This window comes from Nuphar pumila, chromosome 7 (genome assembly GCF_984573655.1).
Source record: "Nuphar pumila chromosome 7, dmNupPumi1.hap1.1, whole genome shotgun sequence".
NCBI classification, from domain to species: domain Eukaryota; kingdom Viridiplantae; phylum Streptophyta; class Magnoliopsida; order Nymphaeales; family Nymphaeaceae; genus Nuphar; species Nuphar pumila.
The window spans coordinates 17,458,884-17,485,846 of NC_143255.1; the positions used below are offsets into that span (position 1 = coordinate 17,458,884).

A 26,963-nucleotide genomic window follows, 5' to 3' on the forward strand; every position below is an offset into this window, starting at 1 on the left:
ATATATATATATATATATATATATATATAACCAGATTTAGATCAGTATCCTTATTAGGGATCCCATACAACCTGCTTGCCAAATTACTCACAATAAGGATGAAGGAGATTTTCAAAATTATTATATATCTCGCCCTACCAATGTGTTCTTTCTTAGTTGGAAGATTCAGGATTGTGGGTTCTTGGCAAATGAAGTGGTTGGCACCCTCAACAAGAGAAATAGGGCTTATTTTATCCTGTAAATTAATTTCTTCAAAGTATTTGACTCAGTCTCTTGGTCTTTTCTCAAAGAAACCATGGAATCGATGAGCTTCGGGTCACGGTTTATCGGATGGGTGCTTGATTAATTGGTCACTAATGCTCAGATCACTATATTTTAATCAATGGACAGTGAGGTAAGTACTTCCACATGGGTAGGGGTCTCTGTCAAGGGTGCCCCCTATCCCTCCTGTTGTTCAATATTGTTGGTGAGACCCTTAATGCCTTGTTTAGAAATGCAGTTTCATCTGGGTTCTTATCCAACCTGGATCTGACTGGCCTGGACAGTTTCACCGTGGTTCAATTCGTCGATGATGTCCTCCTCTTCGGTGTTGCGCCACAATCTCAGATCGCACACACACATTAATACTGCTTAAGGTGTTCTAAAGGTTGTCTGACTTGAAGATCTCCAAAGTAAAAATGTAAATTGACCTTGCTTAATTCTCCTTCCAAGACTGTATCTTTTGCAGGACATTTATTTGGATGTCGTTATATATCTTTCCCTATTGACTATCTTGGTTTCTTTGTTAACTAAGGTAGAGCCACCCCTACTTTGTGGGTCAATGTTGAAAGTAAGTTTTTAGAATGAAATGAAAATTGTTTTTAACAACTATTAAAATTGAGTATTCAAAGTTTTTGTAATATTTTTTTTTGTGGTTGTGTTATTCTAAAAAAATGTGATGTTATTTTTTTATGTGACCATGATATTTTACTTTTTTCTTTTATGACAAAATATTTCATAACATCATTTTGAGTTTTTCACAAGTACAACTAGATTTGGTTATGTTAGGTTGGAGGTGTTGGCCCTAGGTTATTATTGTTAGTTAATTATTTGAATGTACTTGGATTCACCGTGTGCATATATATGACATTCCCTTGACAATTAATAAATAAATAATGTCTAATATACTAATTGTTAAGTGGAGAGTTTGAACACAATCCTTTGATTGGACCCAATATTATTAAATGTTTCACTAGATTTTGTTCTCAACATCTTAATATGATGAATTACACGATCTATTATTTTTTATAAATGAATACGTTGAGTGTATTCTCGAAAATATAGGTGCTTACAATAATTTTGAATTCTAAAAGGTTTCTAAAGTAAGTATTTCTTTTTAAAAGTGTTTTGTCTATTTTAGTTTTTCTGTTTTGGTTTTTCATTAAAAAATAAGAACATATTTTTAATTCTTAACTAAAATTGAGTTTTTAAAGTTTTTAAAAACAAGTACGAAACTTTTTTTACTCTTATAAAAATAGAGTATTTAAAATTTTCAAATGAAGTAAAGAATGTTTGTAACAACTATTAAAATTGAGTATTCAAAGTTTTTGGAACAAGTTGTTTTAATACTTCTTTTGTGGTTGTAATATTATAAGATAATTGAATATTATTTTTTCATGTGACCTTTATATTTTGCTTTTTTCTTTTATGGCAAAACCTTGCATAACATAATTTTGAGTTTTTAATAAGTAGAACTATATTTGGTTATATAACTTATATTGTGTTGGAGGTGTTGGCCTTGTGTTATTATTGTTAGTTCATTGTTTGAATGTGCTTGGGTATATATATATATATAACATTCTGAATTATGTCTAGTCTACTAATTGTTAAGTGAATGGGTGAACAAATTCTTTTCAAGAAATGAAGCTTCATAACAATGAACAAATTCTATGCAACTGTGAAGAGTGTCCAAAGATTGTATAGGGGAAGATAGTTTTTTCTTGCTTGATGTGTATTCATATTGCTACAATCAACTCAGAGATGATTACCTTGATGAATATATATGTGCTGAAAATAAAATGAAGAGGCACATAATGTGTTTATATACTTAAACCAGATTTAGTTTTAATATCAAATTTTCAATCTTTTTGTTTTGGAATTATCAACTTCAAAACCCGTGTTTTTCTTTTCATTTATTACACAGAAAAAACACGTTCAGGATGGGAGACCTGGTTGCATTGATATTAGCCTGTCGCATGTATGGTCACTGTTTCGGTGTTATAAAACTTCATGGCATCCCCTCGACTCTGAGGGAGTCTCCTGCCTTATATTGCGGAAGGGGATGTTCACATGGGACCCAAACAGTTTTTTTTTTTTTTGACAGAGAAAGCTTGGGTTAGGCAGAACCCTACCAGTTATACAACCATACCATTTGGAGTTCGAACTTGCAACGTCCCAACACAAGGTGACATACACTAAACCACTCCTGCCAGACAAGCAAAAACCCCGTTGATATAGGACCCAAACTTTTTTTTTTTTCAACAGAGAAAGCTGGGGTTAGGCACACCCCTACCAGTTATACAACTATACCATAGGGATTCGAACTTGCAACGTCCCAACACAAGCTTCTCCTTCCACACAAGCAGAGCCCCCGTTGGTATGGGACCCAAACTTTGGATAGAGGGAAAGCTCCCTATCCTCCACAAGCCTGAGACCGTGTGGGCAAGCCTTTATGCTACAAACTTTTCTTATTTTGAGAAACAAGTGTTGTATATCTATCATTTTGTTTTCTTCAGTAATTATTTATATACATTTAAAATTTTATTTATTCTGATATTTTCATGTGTTTCTTTTTATTTTTAATTTATCACAAGCTTTGCTTGATGAGATTTTCTCGTGAATGAGATTTGTAACATTTGTACCAAGTGTCGTAGCATGATTGGGCCTGGGTTGTTTTCAAAGCCATGATAAGTTTGGTCAAAAGTCTACAAGGCATACCATAATTTGATGATTATAATAAGAAAAAAATAAAATGGCCACTTAAGAAATTTCAGACTTTAATTAATGACAATATATGTTAATAATATGTGGCACTACCATACCATGCTTAGTTACCGGAAGCATCTCCCTAAGGGAAGCATGATTCTAAAGCAAGAAGGGGGAAACTCCCTTCCCATTTATGGAAAGGGCACTTCTCATTCACTTTCCTCTCTTTTTCTTTTCTTTTCTTTTCTTTTCTTTTCTTTTCTTTTCTTTTCTTTTCTTTTCTTTTTCTTTTTCTTTGTTTTCCCTTGCTTTTTCATCGTTTCTCCTTATTTTTTTGTATTTTTCATGTTATTATTTATTTTCACTTTCCCTTCGCTAGCTCTCCCATTGCTTCTTGTTGGTCTCCCCTTCCTTTCTCCATCGCTTCCATCACGTTTCCTTTTTTGTTTCTTATATGCTTCTAAAATGAATTTTGCTTTTGGCTTCATACCATAGTGACAAAAGTTTTTATCGACAATTTTTTGTTTTTCAAAAACTCACGAGAAATTGAAAAAATTCCATAAATCTCATGTTTTTTTAGCAAAATCTTGACAATAAAAAATTAATTAATTACAAAACATAAAAAAAAAATTATAGGAAAAGTGCAACTGGAGTGTTGTGCGATCGTAGAATGCCATTGCGGTTGAAGGAAAAGTTTTATAGGACGATTATTAGGCCCATTTTACTATATGGTACGGGATGTTGGGCTGCCAAGAGACATCATATTCAAAAAATGAGTGTAACTGAGATGCGTATGCTTAGAAGGTAGACGTTGCACCCGTTGAAAATAAGATGAGAGAGAATAGTTTACGGTGGTTTGGACATATTCGGCGAAGGCCTAATGATGCTCCAGTTAGAAGGATGAAGAAATGAGCAAATATATTAGTTAAAAGAGGTCAAAGTAGGCCTAGGAAGACATGGATGGAGATGAAAGGAAATGATATGAATGCTTTGAACCTCACCGAGGACATGTCATTGGATAAAAATGATTGAAGGATAAGGATTCATGTGGAAGACCCAGAATGATTTTCTTTTTTGGTTCATATTGCCGACTCCAATTGTTTTGGGATGAAGGCATAGTTGTTGTTGTTTGTTGTGAAGAAAATATTAATAAAAATTATTTAAAAATAAAAATATAAGATTTTTTTTCATGATAAATAACTGTTTAAAACGTAAATATCGCGTTTAAATCACGGTATTTATGTTTTTTCATAAATCTCACTATATTTTGAAAATCTCACAAGAAATTGTCATTTTAAACTTTCAAGCAATTTTTTACGATATTATCGCGAGATTTTCATAAATCTCGCTATATTTGTCACACTGCTTCATACTACTTTTTAACACTCGCTTCTGCTTCATGCATTTCTCTAATATCCATTTTGATAACTACGTGCCATTTACAAGATGGTGGGCACGTGTCCACCTGCCCTGAGGGAGACTGCGGGTCAGGGTGCGCACTGGGCAGTACCCGACCCAGTTGAGCCTGCCCTCTTGTATTACACGAGGGGCTTACGCCTCAGGGCCACGAGGGGCCCTGTTCTCTTCCCCATTTCTCTGTATTTCCCTCTTCGGCTCTTCCCCGTTTCTCCTTCTGTCTTCTCCTCTTCGGCTCTTCCCCATCTCTCCTTTTTTGACCGATCATCCGCCTTCCCCCCGTTTATCCTTCTTTTTCTCCCCTGTTTCTCCTTCCCCGATTGACGGCCCCCACCCTTCCCTTCTCTTCTCCTCCCCTGTATCTCCTTCTTCGAACTATCGAACTCCCACCCCTCTCTTCTCCTCCTTTTCCCCTTTCCCAGAACCCCGCTTCTTTTCTCCCTCATTTTCCCCTTTCTCAGTTTCTCTCTTTGCCTTCCATTTTTCCCTAGTTGCACAGTGTGCAACCACCTGAACCTCCCCTCTTTCTAGCCATAATCCCTTTGCCCCTAGTCCTCGCCCTTCTTCTCCCCCGTTTTGCCCTAACTACACAGCCTACGGCCTCTCTCTCTCTCTCTCTCTCTCTCAGTTTATGACCCTCTGCCCTCCTTGCATGGCTGCAACCCACACTGGAAATGAGCGTCTGCCACATCTTTGGGGTTAGATTCTGAGATTCTCCACTTAATCATCATCTTGCTTCTTATTTTTCATTTTTTTATGGCTTTTATAGTTTTTAAATTCTTTTTTGTGAAGATATGTTTTCTTATTTTGTTTATGTGAAGTCGACTCTCTTATGGTGTAATCTCATATGCATTAGATGTATTTATAATTTTTATTATTGGATTGAACAGGTAGACCGGAAAAAATGTATTCATATTCTTGAGAATGAGATGTATTTGTATTCTTGTATTTATTGGGTTTCAATTTTTTCTTTGTTTAAATGACATGAAATTGGATTATGCTTTTAGGGTGCATGCATCTTTTCTTTTTAATTATTGATTTTGGTTAGATGTGAAAATAATAAAATTAATTTTTTTTTTAATTAGCACAAATGAGAATTTTTGTTTTTTATTAATTATCATGTATTTGTTTTTTGTTTCAATTATTATGTATTTGTTTTAATTAATGCAGTTTTTATTCGCTCTTTAATTAAGGTTTCAATTTTGTATTTGTTTAAATGACATGAATTTAGATTATGTTTTTGGGGTATCATGTATTTTTCTTTTTTAGTACTTGGTTTTGGTTAGAACTTAGAACAATAAAATTTCAAATGTTTGTTACTCGTTAGTAATCATTAGTATACTATTTTTAAGAAGTTATTTGAAAAACTTTGGTTGGTTAGTAATTTGATTAGAGAAAAATAAAATAAGTTTTATTTAATTATGATAATATAAAAATGTAAATTAATATTTTTTTGTCATAAAGTGTATAACTAATGATAAAGAATGATTGATTTTATTCTTATAGAGATAGATAAATTAGTCATAAGAAAGCCTATTTCTCACCAATCATCTTTAATTAAAGAAGGCATAAGATGTGATGATGAAAAATCACGTGAGAAATAAAGCAGAACATAAATTAATCTAGCAGAATTACATGAAGATCCAACACTTCATATTCCTGTTGTCTTTGTTTGGTGGAGTGTTAAATATGTGGTTTTTTGTTTTACTATTGAAATATGTTTTTTGATTTCTATAAGGTAATTGTGTAGGACATGGTTTGGATGCACATGTGATTTGTTTGAGTGCTTTATCCTGAGAAAACAACTCATACGTGATTTCAGTTTGGTTGTGTGTGATTATTACCTGTGATTTCAATATTGTCTGCATGTGGTTAATTCTTGAATACAAGTTAGAAGGTATTGTTAGGACAAAAACCCATGTTCTCATGAATTTTTGTGAGGATTTTGTGTGTAAATTTTTTTTGTTTCCCAGTGCTTTGGGAGGTGCTCACTAAATGTTCAGTGAAATGCCTCGACAAACATTAATGCGTTATATGAATCTGTTTGTTTTGTGCTCTTGGATTAATTTGATATCATATTGCAAATGTTTTGGTAGTTAAATTTGAATCATTTAAAGCCCTAATCATCATTTCAAAATTCATCTCATAGTCATTTTTTTTTGTTTTAAGTATCATTAGCAAATTCTCGTTGAATGCTGCATGCATTGAAATATAATTGCTTAGGACATGTGTTTTCATATATTGACCTTATCATAAAGATAAATTGGTGAAAGACATAAAAATTACTATATATGTTTCATGTTTCTCTTTGTTTTGATTGACCTGTACTTATTCTAATTATTTATAAAACATTTATGATGTCTTTTGTAGATTTTTTGAAAGATTAACTGATTAAATTGCTATTTATTTGAAGAATGCTTGTGTTTTCTATCACGTGTTATTGAATGCATTTCAAGATCGAAGCTTATGCTTAGTCACGTTACATTATTCATGAAACTTTCTTTAAATGAATGAGTTTGTGTTTGAACTTTGATTGTTTGAAGAAATTCAACCCATAGTCATTGTTTTTTTTTTTTTTAAGTATTGTTAGCAAATTCTTGTTATATGCATTAGAATATAATTGCTTAGGACATGTTGCATTCATTTAGAATTTAATTGTTTAGGACAGGTCTATTAAAATAGAGCATGCGTATGGATCTGGATCCAGATCCATACGCACATCAATCCTTCGTTACTATGCATTTGACATTCATTAATGGCATTTTTGTAATATTGTAAAATTGTTTTTATATAAAGGAATTAGGGCTCGGTGGTGTGGTTGTTCAGCCGCCCCAGCCTTTGTGCTTCTCCCTTTCTCTCTCTTTCTCTATTTCCTGTGCAGGCTGCTTATAGACATTGCACAGAAAACACTGATTTCACAGCTGATTGAAAAGGATGAAGAACAATAATACAAATTCGAGAAAATCTGATGCGATGGTGAATGCTGGACTATGACAATAATATTTTGAACAAAATGATATAAATCGTCCAGCAATACAAGGAGTATTCACAACACAGACTTAGGAAAGTATCAAATTCAGAAAGTAAACCACAGAAAGTGCAGTTGACAAAAAGATGTAGTTGTAGACAAAAGAAAGGTGATATTGAAGAAGGAGATACAACCGAAGAAGAAGTCGCAGACGCAGACGATGTTGAAGAAGAAGGAGAGAGTCGTGGATGTTGAAGAAGATGTTGATGTTGAAGGAAGAGATGCAACCGAAGAATAAGATGAAGGAGTCTTCACTATGTTGATACTGAAAGAGAAGGATGACAGACGATTACCAAATCTATTAAGAATCCAGAGTATACACCTTAGAGAAAGTGGGATCAATCTTTGGTTGCTTAATTACGTCAACACTCTCTCAAGAAGTGTTGGCTACTCTTTCAGATGATTGCACTGCGGCAGATTTATGGTGTAAGCTCTCTCAGACATATTCCCAGATATCAGAAGCCTGAGTTATGTACTTAAAGAATGAGTTTCAAAGTTTAAAGAAAGGCTCCATGACAGTTATGGAATACATAGGCCGCTTGAAGAGTATTACTAACAAATTGGTTGTTATTGGAAGTGTTATTTCAGATAAAGACAAAGTACAACAACTTCTTAATGGGTTGGGCTTTGATTTTGACATGTTTACCACAACTTTGACATGTCTTCCTCACTTGCCCAATTTTGACGACCTTCAAGCGAAACTTCTTCAGCATGAGATGATTATGAAACAAAGAACAGAAGAAATGAATAAGCTCGTTCTCATTCAATTTTGACTATGGAGACTTTTGTAGGTTTTGGACGAGGGAATTCAGGGCATCAAGGAGGCAGAGGCAGAAGCCATTTTGGACAGGGAGGACGTGGTATCTTGCCTACACCTAATATTTCGGGTGTTTTTAATGCAGGGAATCAGAGGAGAGTGCCCACTTGTTTCTTATGTAACAAAAGAGGACATGTGAAAGCTGATTGTTGGTTTAATCTGCAGAATAGAGGAAAAATAAACAAAATTGAAAATAAAGCTTCTACCGTGGACACGAAAGCGCCATTTATAGATGTGCAATAATTTTTGTTATCAGCATTGTCACAGATGACGATCAAGCAAAATGAGTAAGGCGAGTGGTACATTGATTCCGGTGTTGCCACCCATGTCACGGATAATGCGGGTAAGTTATCTCACTTATTGCTTTATTTTGAAAAAGGTAGTATAGTTACGGGAGATGAAACTTATCACTCCATTAGTCATTACTGGCAGTGCACATATCCCTATGTCAAAGTCCTCACTTCACTTGTCCAATGTCCTCCTTGCCCCTAATATTAAAAAGAACATTGTCTTTGTAGCTAAACTTGTTGGCGATATGAATTCTTCCGTCGAATTTACTCCCTCCTCTGTTTATGTTAAGGATCTACGAACGAAGGAGACGTTCGCTAAGGGGGAGCGACAAGGAAACATGTATGTCTTCAAGGAGATTCCCTCAGTGTTTTCGCCTTCAGTCTCAGTTCTCCAGTTGAAGCTGTCCAAGCATTCAGTTTCTTCGTCTTCAGAATCTTTGTTTTTCCCTTCATTGGAAGTTTTTAATTCATCTCATTCTAATAAGCCAGATATTTGGCACAGTCGCTTGGGACATTATAGTCGGGGCTTCGTTGAAAATCTTGTATTTGATGGTCTTCTTTTAGAGTCTAGTTTATGATCATTTTTAGAGAATAAGAAATGTTCATCATGTGAACTCTGCAAAAGTCATGTTCTTCCGTTTCATATTATTAATAAAAGGGCTTCAAAGCCATTTGAGATTATTTGTTTCGATGTTTGGGGACCCACACCTATTACTTCTCTCTCTGGCAGTCGTTACTATGTTATCTTTATTGATTCTTATTCCCGCTATACTTGGATATATTTCTTAAAACATAAGCATGAAGTTTTTCAAATATTTCGGGAATTCCATTCGATGGTCAAAACAAAGTTTTCTTGTGATATTGTGCATTTACAATGTGATGGTGGAGGAGAGTATTCATCGAACGAGTTTATTGCCTTTTTTCGGGATAAAGGAATAAGTCGACAGGTTTCTTGCCCTCGTACACATCAACAAAATGGGGTTGCGGAGAGGAAACACAAGCATATTATCGAGAGTGCGATGAGCATGTTATATGATAGCAATGTGCCCATTAATCTCTGGACAAAAGTTTTTCACACATCTGTTCATGTCATAAATCGTATTTTTATGGCACTTCTAGATCGAAAATCTCCCTATTATACTTTATTTGGGCAACATCCCTCTTGTGATGAACTGCATTTTTTTTGTTGTGTATGCTATGTACATATTGATTCATCTCTTCGAAATAAGTTTCAAGACAAGGCCGCTAAGTGCATATTTGTTGGGTATGCGGATGAATGCAAAGGCTATCGATGCTATGATCCTACTGCAAAACGTATTAGGACCTCCAAAAATATTGTTTTTGATGAGCAAAATTTTCAGATCAATGACACCGAAGAGTTGTCATCTCGAGAAGTAGATGTTTATAATCCATGGATGAGCGCAAACCTTTTTGCTAATACAGGAGAAACCTGTCATGCGAATTGTCCTTCCTTTGGCTTGAGTAAAGAGTTAGATGACTCACAGATGCATGTTGAACCATCTCCAGTTGAGCCAACCCTAGTTGAACGCTTCTTTGGACAGATATTCACTAGAAGGGACAAAAATACATGGTCGAGGATTGTGGAAAGCATCGCTAATGATCCGGTTCAAAGGCCGTCATGCATTAGGCATCCTATTCAGCGATGGGTGAGTTATGAGACCTTTTTCATTGATTTTCAGTTGTTTATGTCTCAGCTCACAAAACAGGATGAACCAACTTGTTTTAATCAAGCTCCGTCATTGAATTGAGGCTATGAATGAAGAAATGAAAGCACTTCATGAGTGCCAAACTTGGGAAATAGTACCTTGGCTAGAAGGAAAGAATGTAGTTGGCTCAAAATGGGTATATAAAACAAAGTATAAGCCCGAAGGAAGTATTGACAGATATAAGACACAACTCGTTGCTCGGGGATTCACACAACAATATGGTGAAGATTACGATGAAACTTTTAGTCCGATAGTCAAAATGGGTACAATTCATGTCATCATATCACTAGCAGTCGATCGAGGATAGAGGCTTGGCCAGATGGATGTTAAAAATGCATTTTTACATGAAACTTTAAAGGAGAAAGTATATATGGAGCAACCTCCTGGGTATGCCGAGAAGGATCGTACTGCCTGGGTGTGCAAACTAAGGAAATCTTTGTATGAGTTGAAACAGGCGTCCCGTTCTTAGTTTGAAAGTTTCTCTATGCAAATTCAAGGCTATGATTTTAGAAGATGCTCTCTGGATCACTCGCTCTTTATTTACCAAAAGGCAGACATCGTTACACTTCTTCTTATATATGTTGATGACATTGTGATCACTGAGAGTTCAAATAATCATGTGCAAGACGTGAAGCGGTTTTTAATGAAAACTTTTAAGATGAAAGATTTAGGGGAGTTGAGGTACTTCCTTGGTGTGGAAGTTGACAGACAAAAAACACATTGACACTCATGCAACAGAAATACACCTTTGATCTCCTGGAAAGAGCCTGGATGACCAATTTGCAAATCAGTCAACACTCTGAGTGTATTACATCAAAGGCTGAGCTCTGAAGATGGCCATCTTTGTGTCAACCCTACAATGTATAGAAGTCTCGTGGGGATGCTGCAATATTTGACCTTTACCAGACCTGATATAGTTTATGTTGTCAATCAGGTATCTCAGTTTATGCATGCTCCAACGGAAGGTCATATGGAAGCAGTGAAGCGCATTCTACGCTATTTAAAAGGAACTATTGGAGACAGGCTTGTTTATCGCAAGAATGATAACCTACATAAAGGACATGGACTCATCACTTATACTTACACAGACTGGGCAGGAGACCCAGATGAGAGACGATCTGTCTCTGGATATTGTGTATATATTGGACACAATTTAGTGTCTTGGAGCAGTAGAAAACAAAAGGCAGTGGCACGATCGAGTACAGAGGCTGAATACAAGTCGATGGCTGCAGGCATGACAGAAGTTACATGGATTAGACACTTATTGAGTGATCTTGGGGAGACAATTATTCGATCATTTTTTCTATGCGACAATCAAAGCACAATAAACATTGTGTGTAATCCTGTCCAACATAGCAGAACAAAGCATATTGAGATTGATCAACATTTTATACGGCAGAAAGTTGAGATGAAAGAGATATCAAGTGGCAAACTTGTTTACCAAAGGGTTAACATCGGGTCAATTTTGGCTATTGAAGAGCAAGTTGTACGTGCTCCAAGACCATGTACAACTTGAGGGAGGTTGTTAAAATAGAGCATGTGTATGAATCTGGATTTGGATCCAGATCCATACACACATCAATCCTTCGTTACTATGCAATTGACGTTCATTAATGGCATTTTTGTAATATTGTAAAATTGTTTTTATATAAAGGAATTAGGACTCGGTGGTGTGGTTGTTCAGCCGCCCCAGCCTTTGTGCTTCTCCCTTTCTCTCTCTTTCTTTTTCTGTGCAGGCTGAGCCGTGAAGTATACCTATCTCTCTCTCTCTCTCGATTTCTTATAAGGTCATGCATCACTTTGTTAGTTTAGATTTTGCCATTTGCACACGTTCACACGTTAGAAAATGCATCCAAAAATCGTTTCCCAATTAGTCTATGTTAACGATTCAATAGTGGACAAGCTGATTCCCGAGTTACTATGCACTTGTGCCCACCCTGGCCTAAATTCCTGGCTCCACCCTAGCAGTAACTACACCGAAGCATTTGAAGTTGGCTACTCCACCAACTTGCGTTATTGAACTGGGCTTGGTAAGTTAATGAACCAAGCTCCAAAGAGCTACATATCATTTATGTGATACGAATGGGGGATGGGGGAAGACAGGGAAAGGAAATTCGCATGAAAATCCCTTTTATGCAAACAGTGCACGCTGGGCGATTTGCAGAATTCTTTTTTTGAAGCGGTTTTTGACTGCCTCCAATGGTTAATGGTCAAAACTGCTAAAGGTCCAGAGGCATTATTTTACTCTCTCTTGCCAAACTGCAAATTAAATGGCATTACTTGTAGATTAATTAAGAATATGAAATGACATTTTTGTTGTTTGTTTCTCTTGTTTCTGAAAGAAAACAGATGAGGAGCCTAACATGAACTTCTTTCCATGAGATACTTCATGGCACAATACATAAATGCCTTCTGGGAGTTGATTGAAAGCTTGACTAACGGTTATATAAAGGGACCAGACTTCAATGATAATTGGATTTCATTCCTTGATAGGGATATAACGCCCTGGGATATCAGCTCACAGCCTTACCTACATAAGCTGCATAAGATTGCGGAGTCCTCCCATTGAAATGTCCACTCTCTGAAGAGAGCCTTATTAACTTTGGCAAATAATGTGTTTTGGATGTCCACATTTCTGGGTTTGGGGAGTGGTGTTTGGTGGGACGGGGTGGGAATCCAAAAGAATTTCATGCCTTTTTATGATACAAACCAAATGATCCTTGATGCATTACCTGTCTAAAAGATACAATACTCATCAGATTCCTCCGTGCCTAAATAAGACTCAACCTGAATCTCGGTACAGGTTTACCAAAAGTAGAGATTTGCAAAGCGCACAACATTTATTGTAATTAGCTCGTAGTCATATCATTTAACAAAAATTACAGCAAAATGGATACCCAAAAAATGGAAACTACCTGCAAAATGAAAAATGAAAGAACTGAAACAGAATTGTAACTTGCCGAAGACTCAATGAATTCTGAGAGCTGAATACAGTTCTGGCTGCATAAAGATAAAGTGAATCTCATCGCCACCATGTCCAATCATCCTATTGATCGTTGTCCATTAGCCTTGAGATGCATCACTCTGCACTATCTGGCATGCTCAAGGATCCTGAAGCTATAACTATAAGAGTTTCATAAACCAAACAAGTGCCTCACTGACAGTTTCAAACAGTATAAGCTCCTTGAATTGTACTTATGTCCAAATTCTTCAACCTAACAACAGATTCTACGTGCCCTCTTAATGTAAGCAGCTCTCTCAACCTGCAAATTCCACCATAATTCAAAATCAGCTGTCTTTTGTCTCAAAGAACGACGAGCACCTCCCTAACTTAGGGTTTAGTATATATGAAAACGTTTAAAATAAGCAACATTTTGTAACTGAAGGAGAGAAACCTGTGAGTTTCTTCAGAAATGGATACGCTGGACTGCCTTAAAATTTATGAAAATTACAGAGCTATGCATTTACCCAAGCAAATAAAATTTGCCACTGCATCTGGTGTGTAATTGGACTTGCAGCATTTCTTTGATTTTGTTCATGTTTTTTTAAAAGAAAAGAGATTATCTGACAATGATGAATCCCTTAGAAATAAGTCATAAACATATGGGAAAACAATAAATGATAATTACCTGGCTATTTCAGCACGCCGCCTAGCCTGTTCAGCAATTAATGTTGAGCAAGAATGCCTATTGACATTGGTCTCCACTTCAGAAGGAATTAATCCATATAAAGATCTCTGTGAAATTGCCCACTTAACTTCTCTGTCTTCCTTCCCATAATCTTTCTTAGAAGTAAATGCAGTCTGAGCAAGAAGTAAATAAAGCAAAGAATCAAATGTTGAAAAATGTGCATGCATCACAATATATAAACTGTGGTAGATGCACCAATCATCCATCTAAATAAAACATTCATTCATTTCAGAGAAAAAAAAATAATAATCAAATGCAATTTTTGCCTCAAGTTGCAGAATAATAAAACTAACACGATAAAGGAAAACACCATGTAAATAAAAAGAAATCTGAGAAAAAGAAATTTTGAAGCACAATAAAGATACCTTTCTTTCAAACAGAGGAGTCCAAGCCTCTCCACTCAAACAATAACGAATGGTGAACTTAATAATGTCCAAAGGTGCATAAAAGATCACACTGTAAATCCATATAACACCAGCCCAGCCCCAACCAATGCCACTAAGTGAAGCAAAACCAATATGTGCATAAACTGCAATTAGTGTAGCAACCTGCAAAAGCCACAAAATGTAACGATAAACACACGGGAGTGTTGGAAGCTGATATCAGTTAGTCAATCAATTGCCAAACCAAAATCACTTGCTTACAGCTGTCAACATTATATTTGCTTAAGTATCTTTAAATAACACATTCAGAAAATAACACATTAAGTATCTGTAAATTATACTAACCCACTATTTTCAGCAGGAAACTCATTCAGAAAATGGGGCTAGGTTTGTGAGGTTGAAGGTAGGGATGCAAACGGCTGGGATTCGGATCAGCTAAATGCATAAAAAAGTCGGATCCAAATTGGGTCGGAACAGCCAACAATCAGCTAATTGTCTACCTGGATCTGGTCCATTTGCATCCCCAGTTGAAGGGTGTGCTCTATGATCTTCTCCTTAGGGAACTGAAGCCGGAAAAAGCCTGTGCTAGTAAAGGGTGGAACTTGCTGCATCAGCTTTTCTACGGTCACTTGACTGCACTAGCATATTGAAGGCAGTTGGAACCATGCCTGGCATTTTTGACTAATTTGTTGTGTTGTTAACTACATATGGACATGTCAAGTATTGAGGATACAATTTGAAATTAGATAGACAGCAGCAACCCCACAATCAAAATATAGATGAGAATAACTTGGAATTTTTTGCATGAATTGATGAAGGGTAAACATGATGATGTACTCTAAAGGATTTCGGTTTTCACTTGAAGAGATTAAAGCTCTGTACTACTGTAAATAAAAACCAACATGGATCATGCACATTGGAATTTGGAAAATTACCAGTTGGGCCACCATAAATGCACACATTAAGAGAACCCCAGGCCTCTCCATAAATGACCAACCTCGACTACGGGTCACAAAGATAAGAGCCTGGCTGATAATGCTAACTTGAAGATATATGGCAGCTGAAATCTCTTCAGTGTTATCTTGTAGAGACCGCACATGGAAATGAGTCTTAAAAAGGAAAAATCGAGTCAAGAAAACAAATATGTAAATAAGAAAATAACAGAATCGACAGAAATTTCTCCAAGCACAATAGTTGATAATATACTTTTTACAATGACTGATACCTCAAAGAAAGCGGTGCTTGTAATAGCCCAGTAAAAGAGCACGGTAATAAGTGCAAGGTAAGTTCCAATGACAATTCCTGTAGCAAAGATCTCATTTAATTTCCAACTGTCTGGATTGGGAGATGGTTTCACACGGTCTTTCGATATAGTCATGATAGTCCCTGATAAAAATTATGGCACAAGGATTGGTTACAGTCTGCAGTATTAACAATATGACAGCTAATGTTCATTCATCTAACATATTTTCATATAGTGATGAATGGAAAGAACTTGGAAAAACAGCCATCAAATATTCCTGAACAATGTGATAGCAACAACTGGCTGCTACTAGTTATAGTGGAAAACTATGGGCATCTTGTATTGAACTGAAGGAAGATGAAAAAACAGGCACCAGTCACCATGCATTAGCAGATAGAGTGGCGAGGAATTGGCAGCTTAAAAGGACAAAGTACTCATGCTGCAGCAGGAAATAATCCTCATGATAAAACCATGTACTTCTAGGCTTATATGTGACTATATGATTGTTAAGTTATATGTATGATTCCATATATATATAGAATATATATGTATATATAACTATAATTAATAATGTAATTTATGTGGCATTCCAGGGGCATTTTGGTCATTTTGTATAAGGGTAATTCTATCATTTAGAAAATAAGTTTTTCTTTATTTTTCTTTTTTCTATTAGTTTTTATTTTTTTTCTCTTTGTGTAAGGGCATTATTGTCAATGCCTCCATAGTCATTGGGAGTACTCTCAACTCCCTTTTGGCCTCTTCTTGTCTATAAATAAGGGCTTAAAGTTCTTTGTATTGTTAAGCTTCTATGAAGCTCCTTGATGAATAAATTCATTATTTTTTAAGTGTTGTCTCTCTTTTGATATTGTATGCACTCTTGCACTTGTGTAAGCCTTAGTGCTTTTTAGATTGTCCCATAGTGGACTTGTGCATGTGCACTTTGTGTTTGTGTTCTTCATAAGCCCTTAGTGGCTTTGTGTGCTTTGAATCACTTGTGTTTGTGTGTGTTTGTGCCTCTTGTTTGAGGTGTGTGAAGACTTCTTAATTTCATTACATGGTATTAGAGCAAGGGATTCTTGTTCTTGGTATCTTGTTCGAGTTTGTGCTTAGAAAGGAAAATTTGGTTTGATATATGACTTAGACTTGAGGCTCTCAGATTTCGGTATGTATATCTTGTTAAATCTTTAAAAGGTATTTATGATATATTTTTTAAAATTTGTTTGAAATATTATGGTTATTTCTTGGGTAAGAAAAAAGTGTTTTTTTAAATCAATTGGAATTAAAGGTTGTGTTCATTCAAAGTATATATATTTATTTTGAAAATTTTAACACTTTTATGATTATTGGTAACTTCATGCATATGTCAAAGCATGTTCTTTGAAATCTATGTGGTGCTTTTTAAATGAGTTATTGTTTTATTGGATCTTCCATAAGCATGTTAATTGAAATTTTATTTTGGGTATGTTAGTATCTTTATGATTATTTGTGCATATTCTTATAATATATCAAAAATTATGTTCTAAGTAAGCATGTGGTTTCTTAAAGATTCTAATTACTATGATTATATGTTTTTCATGCTTCTTGCATTTTGTTGAATGAATCAAATATTTATTTTGAGCCTTCTTGTGGATGCCCTTTTGTGGGCTTTGTTGATATCCCCCTAGTGGACACTTGTGCTTGTCCACTTGGATATTTGGTGGACACTTTTGTTCTTGATTGAAGGCTCTTGTCATTTATAAATTTTTATATTATAGTGGATTTTATGTACTCTTAGTGGCCTTTGTGATCATACCTTGTGGATAATTATATCACATATCATATGTTACTTCTCATATATCTTGCATTAGATTAATCTATCACTTGCATATATGCCTAAATATGTTCCTATGCATATCTTATGTAATGCTTTATAGCTTTTGTATAGGATATGTGGCTTTAAGTTATTAAGATTATTGCATATAAATGATTTTTTTATTTCTTTGTAAGTATTCATGATTAGTTGTACTTGTGTATGCTCTTGGTTTTTTATATGGATCTTTGAGAATCTCTATATATGTTTTGGCCCTCTTTAATGTTATATGTCGTTGTCTCATAGTAGACTTGTAATCTAGATTGAGCTATCTCTCTATATAGCTTGCTTATATTGACCATGCATATGATTACATCAATTGATATCTTGTTGTAGATATGACTGCACTATATTCATTCTAAGTTTCCATCTACCTTTATTGGATTTGATTTGAAACTTTGTTTTTTCAAATCGGTTATATATGAACTCACTTGTTTGGAAATTGATTTATGTGAGTATTTATTGTTTTCTTATAGCATTTGTTTTGTTCATCATAGTATTTTATATGATGCATCATTTCTTTTTGGCCTTATTGTTATTGGGTCAGAGTTAACCGTTGAGGTGAGTTATGTGTGCAATTCAAGTCATCTTATAAGTCTGTACTTATCAATGTTTATGGGTGTCATGTTGACACTTGTCTTAGATCTGATTGATAGTTGATTTTGTTTTTGTTGAACTAGAGTTGTTTGTTGGGGTGAGTTATGTGCACCTTAGTTTTGTCAGTTTAAATTGTCGGCTTATAGTTTGGCTCTAACTGACGATTGTTTGATCTTTAGTTTCGTGAGTGTGTTGTATCACTCATTTGTATATGTGGTCATTATTATTATGGATGCTTATAATTATATTTATCTGTGATGGATATTTATTTTTTGAAACTATGGTGTTTCAAAAGTTTATAAAATTTAATATCTCTAGATTCTCTACCTTGATTTGTAAATTTTTTTTCTATTCTTCTTGGTGACATTAATTTGTTTTCATTACAAGCTCTCTTACCTCATGTGTTTCCTCCTATTATGCCTCTTATTTAAGTGTCGTTTTATGTAGACAAGAGATGCTTTTTAATGTGGTGTTATGTGCATCCATTGATGTTATTTGCAGTATTACAATCATTTGTGAGGTGAGGTATATGCACCTCTTGTGGTTGTAGCTGGTTTGTATTGTCAGGGAGCCTGTATTGCCAGTGCATGGTCACATAAATGATTATTGTTGACATTTGTGATCAGTTTCGATTACTAGTTTGTTGGTGCATGGCCATTAGTTTAGTAACGAATGACATTTGTATTGAGCTCTTGTTTTAGTAGATGATACACTTGAATTTTGAGGTTTGGAGGTCTAGTGAGGTGATTGTTTGTGGTGGTCGAACTATTGTTGAGGTTTGCAAAATATGATTTCTTGATATTTGTGGGATTTAACTCTCTTTATATTTTTTTGTAAGTTATTTTCTCTTGAAAGGTTTTCTTGTAATTGGTCTATAAGTAACTTTTTCATTGATTCTAAACTATTGCATGGTTCATTCATATATGCATTAGTTGTATGGTTAATATTGCTTCTAAAATATAATATTTGATTGATCCATGTTTGTCATATTTGTCTTTTCTTAAGTTTTATTGAATGATCTGAATCATTTATTGTATCTTTCATTGTGTAAAAAAATGATTCATTTTTAAAAGGAAATATATCTGAGTAATTTATTCTCCTCAGAGGAATTTTATGATTTAAACTCCTTTGTGGGTTATTTATTCATGGTATTGATGTTGTTTGAAAATCCATATTTCATGCCTTTTATGCATTAATGTGCTTTTCGTGACAGATATATATGTGTATTGAATTTGAATAATGCATGTCTTTGCATCTCTTTGAGACATTAAAGTGTCACCTTTGTATTTATATTGATTGATATAATTGTTGATCTATGTTTTTCATTGTTGCAAAGTATCATTTCTCTTGATTTTTTATATGTGGGATTTTTGAATTTTGTGAAAATGGCTACTTTTTTAAAAGACCCTTTTATGAATATTTGTTATTAAATTATCTTGAACGCATGAAGTTAACTCCCATTTGTTGCTGGCTGTTTTTGAGTTTTAACATCTTATGAATGATTGTGGAGTTTGCTTAGTATGTTTTTATGATTTACTTTCTCATTTTGAAGTGTTGAGATATTTTGCATGCATGATTATTTAATAACATGTGCTTTTGTGCTCAAATTCTCCTATCAGTATTTATGTTTCCTTGAAATATGTGTTGATTTTGTGATTACATTCTTCTAAATTAGATTCCTTTGAAGTATGATCATCTTATATATGTTTTCAATTTTTTCAAAACTGTTTTTAAACTTATTGATTGTTTTTCTTCTCTTGATAATATGTGCTTGAGTTGTAAATTTTTTGTGGACAAACTCTCCTAAAAAGATATTTTGTCTTAATACTTGTTTTGTATATATATTGTATTGAAATGTTCGACCATTCTCTCTCCATAATATATAGCAGTATATTTTAAACAAATAATATTTTTAAAATCTTCTTTGTTTTTTTGTGATATATATGTTCTTTTGTATAGTTGGGATATTTGGCTAGTTCTATTTATAGGTTCTCAAAGAAATGATGGTATTGAAGATCCTTTAGAGCAAATGATTGACAAAAATATTGAAGATTATATACAACCTTCAATGGAAGGAACTAATGAAGAAACTTGACGAAGACTATGAAGACATTTAAAGACATGGGTTCTTTTGTATTTGCAAACTTTCGGTTACATCACCGTAAGTTTGAGGAGGGTGTTAAGTTATATGTATGATTCCATATATATATATATATATATATATATAATATATATATATATATATATATATATATTATGTTGCCCACAAAGGGCGTTTTGGTTATTTTGTATAAGGGTAATTCTTTCATTTAGAAAAAAGGTTTTTCTTTATTTTTCTTTTTTTATTATTTTTTGTATTTTTCTCTTTGTGTAAGGGCATTATTGTGAATGCCTCCATAGTCATTGGGAGTAATCGCAACGGTCGTTGGGAGCACTCACAACGGTCGTTGGGAGCCTCCCAACACCTATTTTGGAGGCTCCCTTTTGGCCTCTTCTTGTCTATAAATAAGGGCTTAAAGCCCCTTGTATTGTTAAGCTTTTATGAAGCTCCTTGATGAATAAAATCATTATTTTTCAAGTGTCGTCTTTATTTTGATATTGTATGCAATTTTGTACTTGTATAAGCCTTTGTGATTTTTTTATTGTCTCATAGTGGACTTGTGCATGTGCACTTTGTGTTTGTGTTCTTCATAAGCCCTTAGTGGCTTTGTGTGCTTTAAATCACTTGTGTTTGTGCCTCTTGTTTGAGGTGTGTGAAGGCTTTTTAATTTCATTACAATGACATATAACATATACAATGACATATAACATGCATGCTAGATCCTTAGCATGTGCCGGCAGGGCGGGGTGGTTGCAAATATTGGTTTTTATAATGTTGTTGGGTCCACTTTAAATCCACTCAAAAGCATCCCTGGTGCTCTTGTTGGGAAATTGAGTGGATGTGGCAATTGACCTCGATTGAAGTTAGGCTCGGAGGCAAGCGTTGGACACACTATCTTTAAAGTGATAGTTTCCCAAGCTAGGATTAGATCCTTGGTGAAATGGGTATTCATGCAATATTATTCTTCGATATAATTGAGCTTTCACCTACTCGCGAAGGTCAGCCCATACTTTACACTGGGTGCGATCGAACAACTCGACACAGGCCACCTTGAATAATCTCTTGACTAGAATAGGCAGACTCTTGATTAAGTCAAGGATTAAGATCACTAGAGAGAAAGAGAGAGAGAGAGAGAGAGCTCAAAGAAGAGAGGAGGAGAGCTTGAAAGATGATGATGGAAACGAGAGGAGGGACTTGGGTTTATATGGGCCTAATCTCAAACCACTAGAAATTATGTCACCTCAATATGGGTACAGGTGCGGGTACGAATATGAGTGCAGGTATGACACAACAACTTTAAAAAATGAGGGTAAGGGGCACGACTATATATATATATATATATATATATATATATATATATATATATATATATATATATATATATATATATATATATATATATATATATATATATATATAGAGAGAGAGAGAGAGAGAGAGAGGAAAGAGTTTGAGTTTGGATCAGAACCAGGTTTGACGATGACTTAACAAAACATAGAGCAACACAATCCCTATTCTCTCTCTGTCTATATATATGTAAAGTCAGTCTTGAGTTTGACCCATGTTTGACTCAAACCTGGAACAAAACAGTTCTAGGTCTAGTCCAAATATAGGATGCTTTGACCCAAGTCTAAATCAGTCCTAAGTTTAAATAGATCCAGGTCATTTATATCTAGGCCTGATTTGGACCTGGATTAGACCCAGGCTTAATTAAGACCTGGATTAGACCCAGGCCTTATTTAGACTTGAATCATAACCAAGTTTGGATCAGAGTCAGTTCTGAATTTAACCTAGATCAGATCCAGGCTTGATTTAGACCTGGATCAGAACCAGGTTTGGATCATAGTTAGGTTTGAATCCCTAGATCAGATCTAGGCCTGATTCAGACATGGGTCAGACTTAGGTAACACCAGGTTGCTTCTTGAGCTAGGTGTCTTAAAAGTTAGAAAGAAGAAAAAAAGAGAGAGAGACTTGACCCAAGGAAAAGGGTAAAGAGAGGGTTAGGGCAAGTTTTCACAACCCCACCCTTTCTGAGTCTCTTCCTTCACTCACTGGGCAGCAAGACCATGGTGAGGCACACAACCCCTTCCAACAAGGTATCTCTCACTCTCTCTTCTACTTCTTCCTCCTCTATTGCTCCCCCTTCTCTTTCCTCTCCCTCTTCTCCACATCGAGACCCTCTCTCACTCGCTCACTCTTTTTTTCTCTTCTTCCTCTTTCGTCTTCTTCTTCCTTCTCCTCCTATTTTTTTCTTCTTCTTCTTCTTTTTCCTCCTCTTTCTTTTTCTTCTTCTTCCTCTTCTTTTTCCTCTTCCTTTCATCGACATAAAAAAAGAATGGTTTGGGTCAAGGTTGGACATCACCTGGAGCAGTGCGGGACCCAACCCATGGAGTACCCGCATTGCGTTCGGTACACACCCTCGTATCGACATGGGTAAGCCAACCATTTTGGCGTGTCCCAGTTACATAGATGCCAATGACCAAGAATAAATGGCCTAGGTTGATACAACGACTAGCAATTAGTGACCCTAAATGAGTTCAACGGCTAGGAATAAATAGGCTTAATGGGGCAAACAGCTACTCAACCAAAGGTTACAAGTTGAGTGCAGTCAGCAGGCAAAAAAGCGTATGACTAACAAAAAAATGATCCTACTAAGATCAAGAATGTTAAAAAACAAGGTTTTGGTCAAATGGATTCAACAACTAGGAATAAATAGGCTTAATGGGTTAAACAACTAGTCAATCGAATGTTATAAGTTGGGCACAATCAATGTACAAAAAAGGTAGGACTAGGGAAAAAATTATCCCACCAAGATCAAGAATGTTCAAAAACAAGGTTCTCGTCAACAGTCAACAGGTTAGAACTAGGGGAAGCTATGAATCATTCTACCTATTAATGGGACATGCAAGAGATGTTGGATGATCCAGGTCATGGTCAAAGGCGGTTAAAACAATCAGGTCGACTAGGTCTAGGTCAAACAATGATCGGTCGGTTAACGCTCATATAAAGGTTGCTCAAGGACCTGCGAACATCCTAAGTACTAGAAAGGATGGTCAAAGATTTAATATGACCATGACCAAACCAAACCAAACCAAATGAAATGAATCAAGCCAATCTGGACTGAACCGAAACCTAAACCCACATCTAAGTCCAAAGTCAAATCCAAATCCAAAGTCCAAGGTCAAAAATCCAAAGTCCAAAGTTCAAGTGACATGCCCCCAATGAGCCTTGTTTATAAAAGAAACCCTACTCTATATAAACCCATGTGAAGTTTTCTCTTATCTTCAATCTAGGACTAGGTAAATAAATGAAATAGGTGCATAAACTACACAATTTTGAAATATAAACCAACAACCCTAACATCCCCTTGTCTAGATTCCCATAACAGAAACACAAAAACTTCTTTGTTAAGGTTTTGGGCAGTTTCTTGATGGAAAGATAACATGGGGGTCATTGGAAGCTGAATGGCTGGTTGACAAATTATAATTTTGGTGCTTTGATTTATGTAAATATGTGCAAAATTTCCATGCAACATCTGTGACACATAGCCATGTTATTACCATATTCTCCAACAAGTATGCAGCATGAACAAAGGTTATAACTCAAAGTGCCACAATCACTAAAGAGACTTTTCTTGAAGAGAAAAAACAAATAGAAACATTACCATCATTCAAAATGGCTATGATCAAAACCATGAAAGGAGGGAAGTCATATTCCCAAATTAATGCAAGAAGCACAAAACCGAGCTGCAACAACAGGTCGTCCTATTAGTTTTGCCACAAAAAGAGCTCTAAAATCCATAAATAGAAATAATGCAAGATTAACTTACCACAATACGGATGGTTATAGATACAGCATATATCTGCAGTTATTAAAATGAAACTGCAATTAGAAACATTTTCAGGTTAGAAGAAATAAAACAAATATATAGTAGTCACTTAACTGTATAATTCTTCATTCTCTGAAAAATGGCCCGACTAGTTAAAACTGCACTTATAATGACACTCAAACCAGGCTCTGTTAAGACGATATCAGCTGCACTCCTAGCAGCATCAGTGGCATCTGCTACAGCAATTCCTATATCCGCCTTCTTCAAAGCTGGTGCATCATTAACACCATCCCCAGTCATTCCACATATATGCTTCTTCTCTTGAAGGATCTTCACAATCTCATACTTGTGCTCTGATCAGCATAAAATAGTATCAGCAAGAGCATAGTAAATCCTTCTGATAATTGGAAATGAAAAAACAGCGCTTTAACATGAAGTCCAGGATATGTCATGTATATCTCAATGATCTAATTAAAATACCAGGAAATACACCATATGTCATGTATATTTCGATCTGATTCAAATACCAGGAAATACACCAGCAAAACCATCAGCCTTTTCAATAAGCTCATCAACAGGAAGCACTTCATTTTCATCTTTATCATGTCCTAGCAATGATGAAGAGGGGTACATATTCGTTCCCATGCCAAGACGACGACCAGTCTCTTTTGCAATTGCCAGCTGATCACCTAAATAAGCACAAGAAACACAAGTGTAAGAAAATCTTTAGAGGGTGTGTTTCACCTTTCAATGCCACAGATCTAAAATCCGAGTTTGAGATCTGAGGATTCATACGCACTCTAAAAGATTATGAGAACATTTATTGGTTAAAATTACAATCACACATTTACATATTAATGTAGGCCAATTAAGTTAGAATTAAATGGATTGACATTTAATCAAGGATGGGCTGACAATTAACAACATTTATGAGTGGTAATTAACCATCCAAAAGTAAATTTTATGGGTAAAAAAGAAAGTTGTAGGTATGAATGTCTTTTTTGGAATCGAGTTGTAGGAATGAATGTCAAAATACTGGTTAAGTTTAAAAGTGAATGTCAAGAAAAATGTCCAGGGTGAAAACTAATAGTCCATTATTCTTTTGAAGATAATGCAATTGACAGGAATTAAATTCATGGGACAATAATTTGACTTGCATAATGTTAAGGGTTATGTCACATGGATATGGATGCAGGAGCGGGATACAACATGGATACGCTTGGTAAGATTCGATCATTTTCAAATTAGGACACGGGGACACTTCTGTACACACATATTTTGTGTGTATGAGTAAAATAACAATTCTAAATCACTATAATATGAACATCAATTAATGAAACTAAGTTGAAGTTGAAATGTAATGTAATTGATGGCAAATTTTAAAAGAAAAAGAACTCATAAGAAATAAGTAAATAAGATCATAAAAAAGATAGATAAAGTTAATGACACAATGTTGACTGCATGAAACTGGTTTGCCTGTGTCCATGAAGTATCATGTCATATCTATGAAGTGTCCGACTGTCGTGCTGTATCAGCACAGGATACACATGCTAAGTGAAGTGTCAGTGTGACATAGATAAAGGGTTTCTAGCAGTTGCCTGTTCATATTTAAATATTAATATGATACAAGTAAATTGAGCATATACAAGAGTTCAAATCACAAACCTACAACACTTTACCTGTAATCATCTTCACACAAACACCAAGACTAAGTGCTCTTCGAATTGTTTCAGCACTGTCATGTCTAGGTGGATCAAACAACGGCAACAACCCACAGAATGTCCATGGACCTCCAGGACTTTCTTTTGATTTCTCAGGCACAATCTGTGTTTTTAGGTGAACCCTTCTTTAGCATGCTCAGAGATTAAAAGACAAAGATAATGGTAAATAAGTTTACCCAAGCTACAAATGCAGGCATACACAAACACGAACACAAAAAACACAAGCATACACATGAACCTGGGCATGATGTTTCTTTTTTCTTTATAAATGCATTTACTTGTTTCCAAACTAGTGATAATTTATGGAAGTGAAAAGGAACTTCAGAAATTGACATGTCTATTTGATGGGCAACCACCATTCTCATGAGTATAGTGTGATGACCAACTCACCATTGAAAACTTGAGAACCACCAAATTTAAAAAAAAAATACAAACAAGAGAAATTTTTCGAGTGTTAAGTGCTTTTAACAGTTCTTATACCTGATAGGCAACTGCAAGTGACCGCAACCCCCGCTCTGCAAACTTGTCAATGATGGCATGGACCTTCCCGGCAATTTCATCTTTTTCCTGGCATAAGTTTAGGATCTGCAATAAAGTAACACATGGGAGTGAGGCTCTATTGAAATTTGAAAGGCCCAGAAGTTGCTGTTTATTTGACAACATGAACAACAGGCCAGATTCTATCAGAAAAACACTGAAGCAACCCTGTGCAAGATGATCTGTGCTTTTCTACATAGGCATAACTTGTCATGGACGCAATTTGTTTTTTCCTTTTGAAGATAAGGAACCTGCCTAGGAACAGGGATCACTTAATGGGGCCCCTTCCTAGATAGTAAACCCCTGATGAGTGCCCTAGCCAGCAAAGAACACATACCAGCCAAGACACCTTCCAACGTCTTATCAGGCACTGTCCTAACCACTGGGTAACCCGGGGCAGGCTCGCACTATAATTAATACGTGAAAAGGTGTATTCCTGTGGATGGGATCATTTCTGAATCCAAGTATTTCCAACTTTTGAAATTTCCTCCACTGAGACTGTGCACTGAAAAAGGCGTACTAGGAACTATACTGCAAGATATAAATGAACATGTGCATTTTTATGCACAAAAAGGATACTTAAGCAGCTCTGTACTCAATCTTCACATTATAACCACTTCTAGTAAGTGGAAGGAAAATAGGAGAAAAAGCAAAAAGTGTACATGGTAGAATTTGCCTATGAAATATAAACACCATCATTTCACTTTTATGAACTTGTAGGAATTGTAATGTTTACTATGGCTACAAAAAAAGGTATAGAGAAATAACTTCC

The 26,963-nt window shown here is 35.3% G+C and overlaps 1 pseudogene; it reads right to left on the bottom strand.

The window, feature by feature from the left end:
• Positions 1 to 13,408: 13,408 nt before the first annotated feature.
• LOC149831327 (ATPase 8, plasma membrane-type-like) lies at positions 13,409 to 25,622 on the bottom strand (annotated as a pseudogene).
• Between the last annotated feature and the right edge of the window lie 1,341 nt (positions 25,623 to 26,963).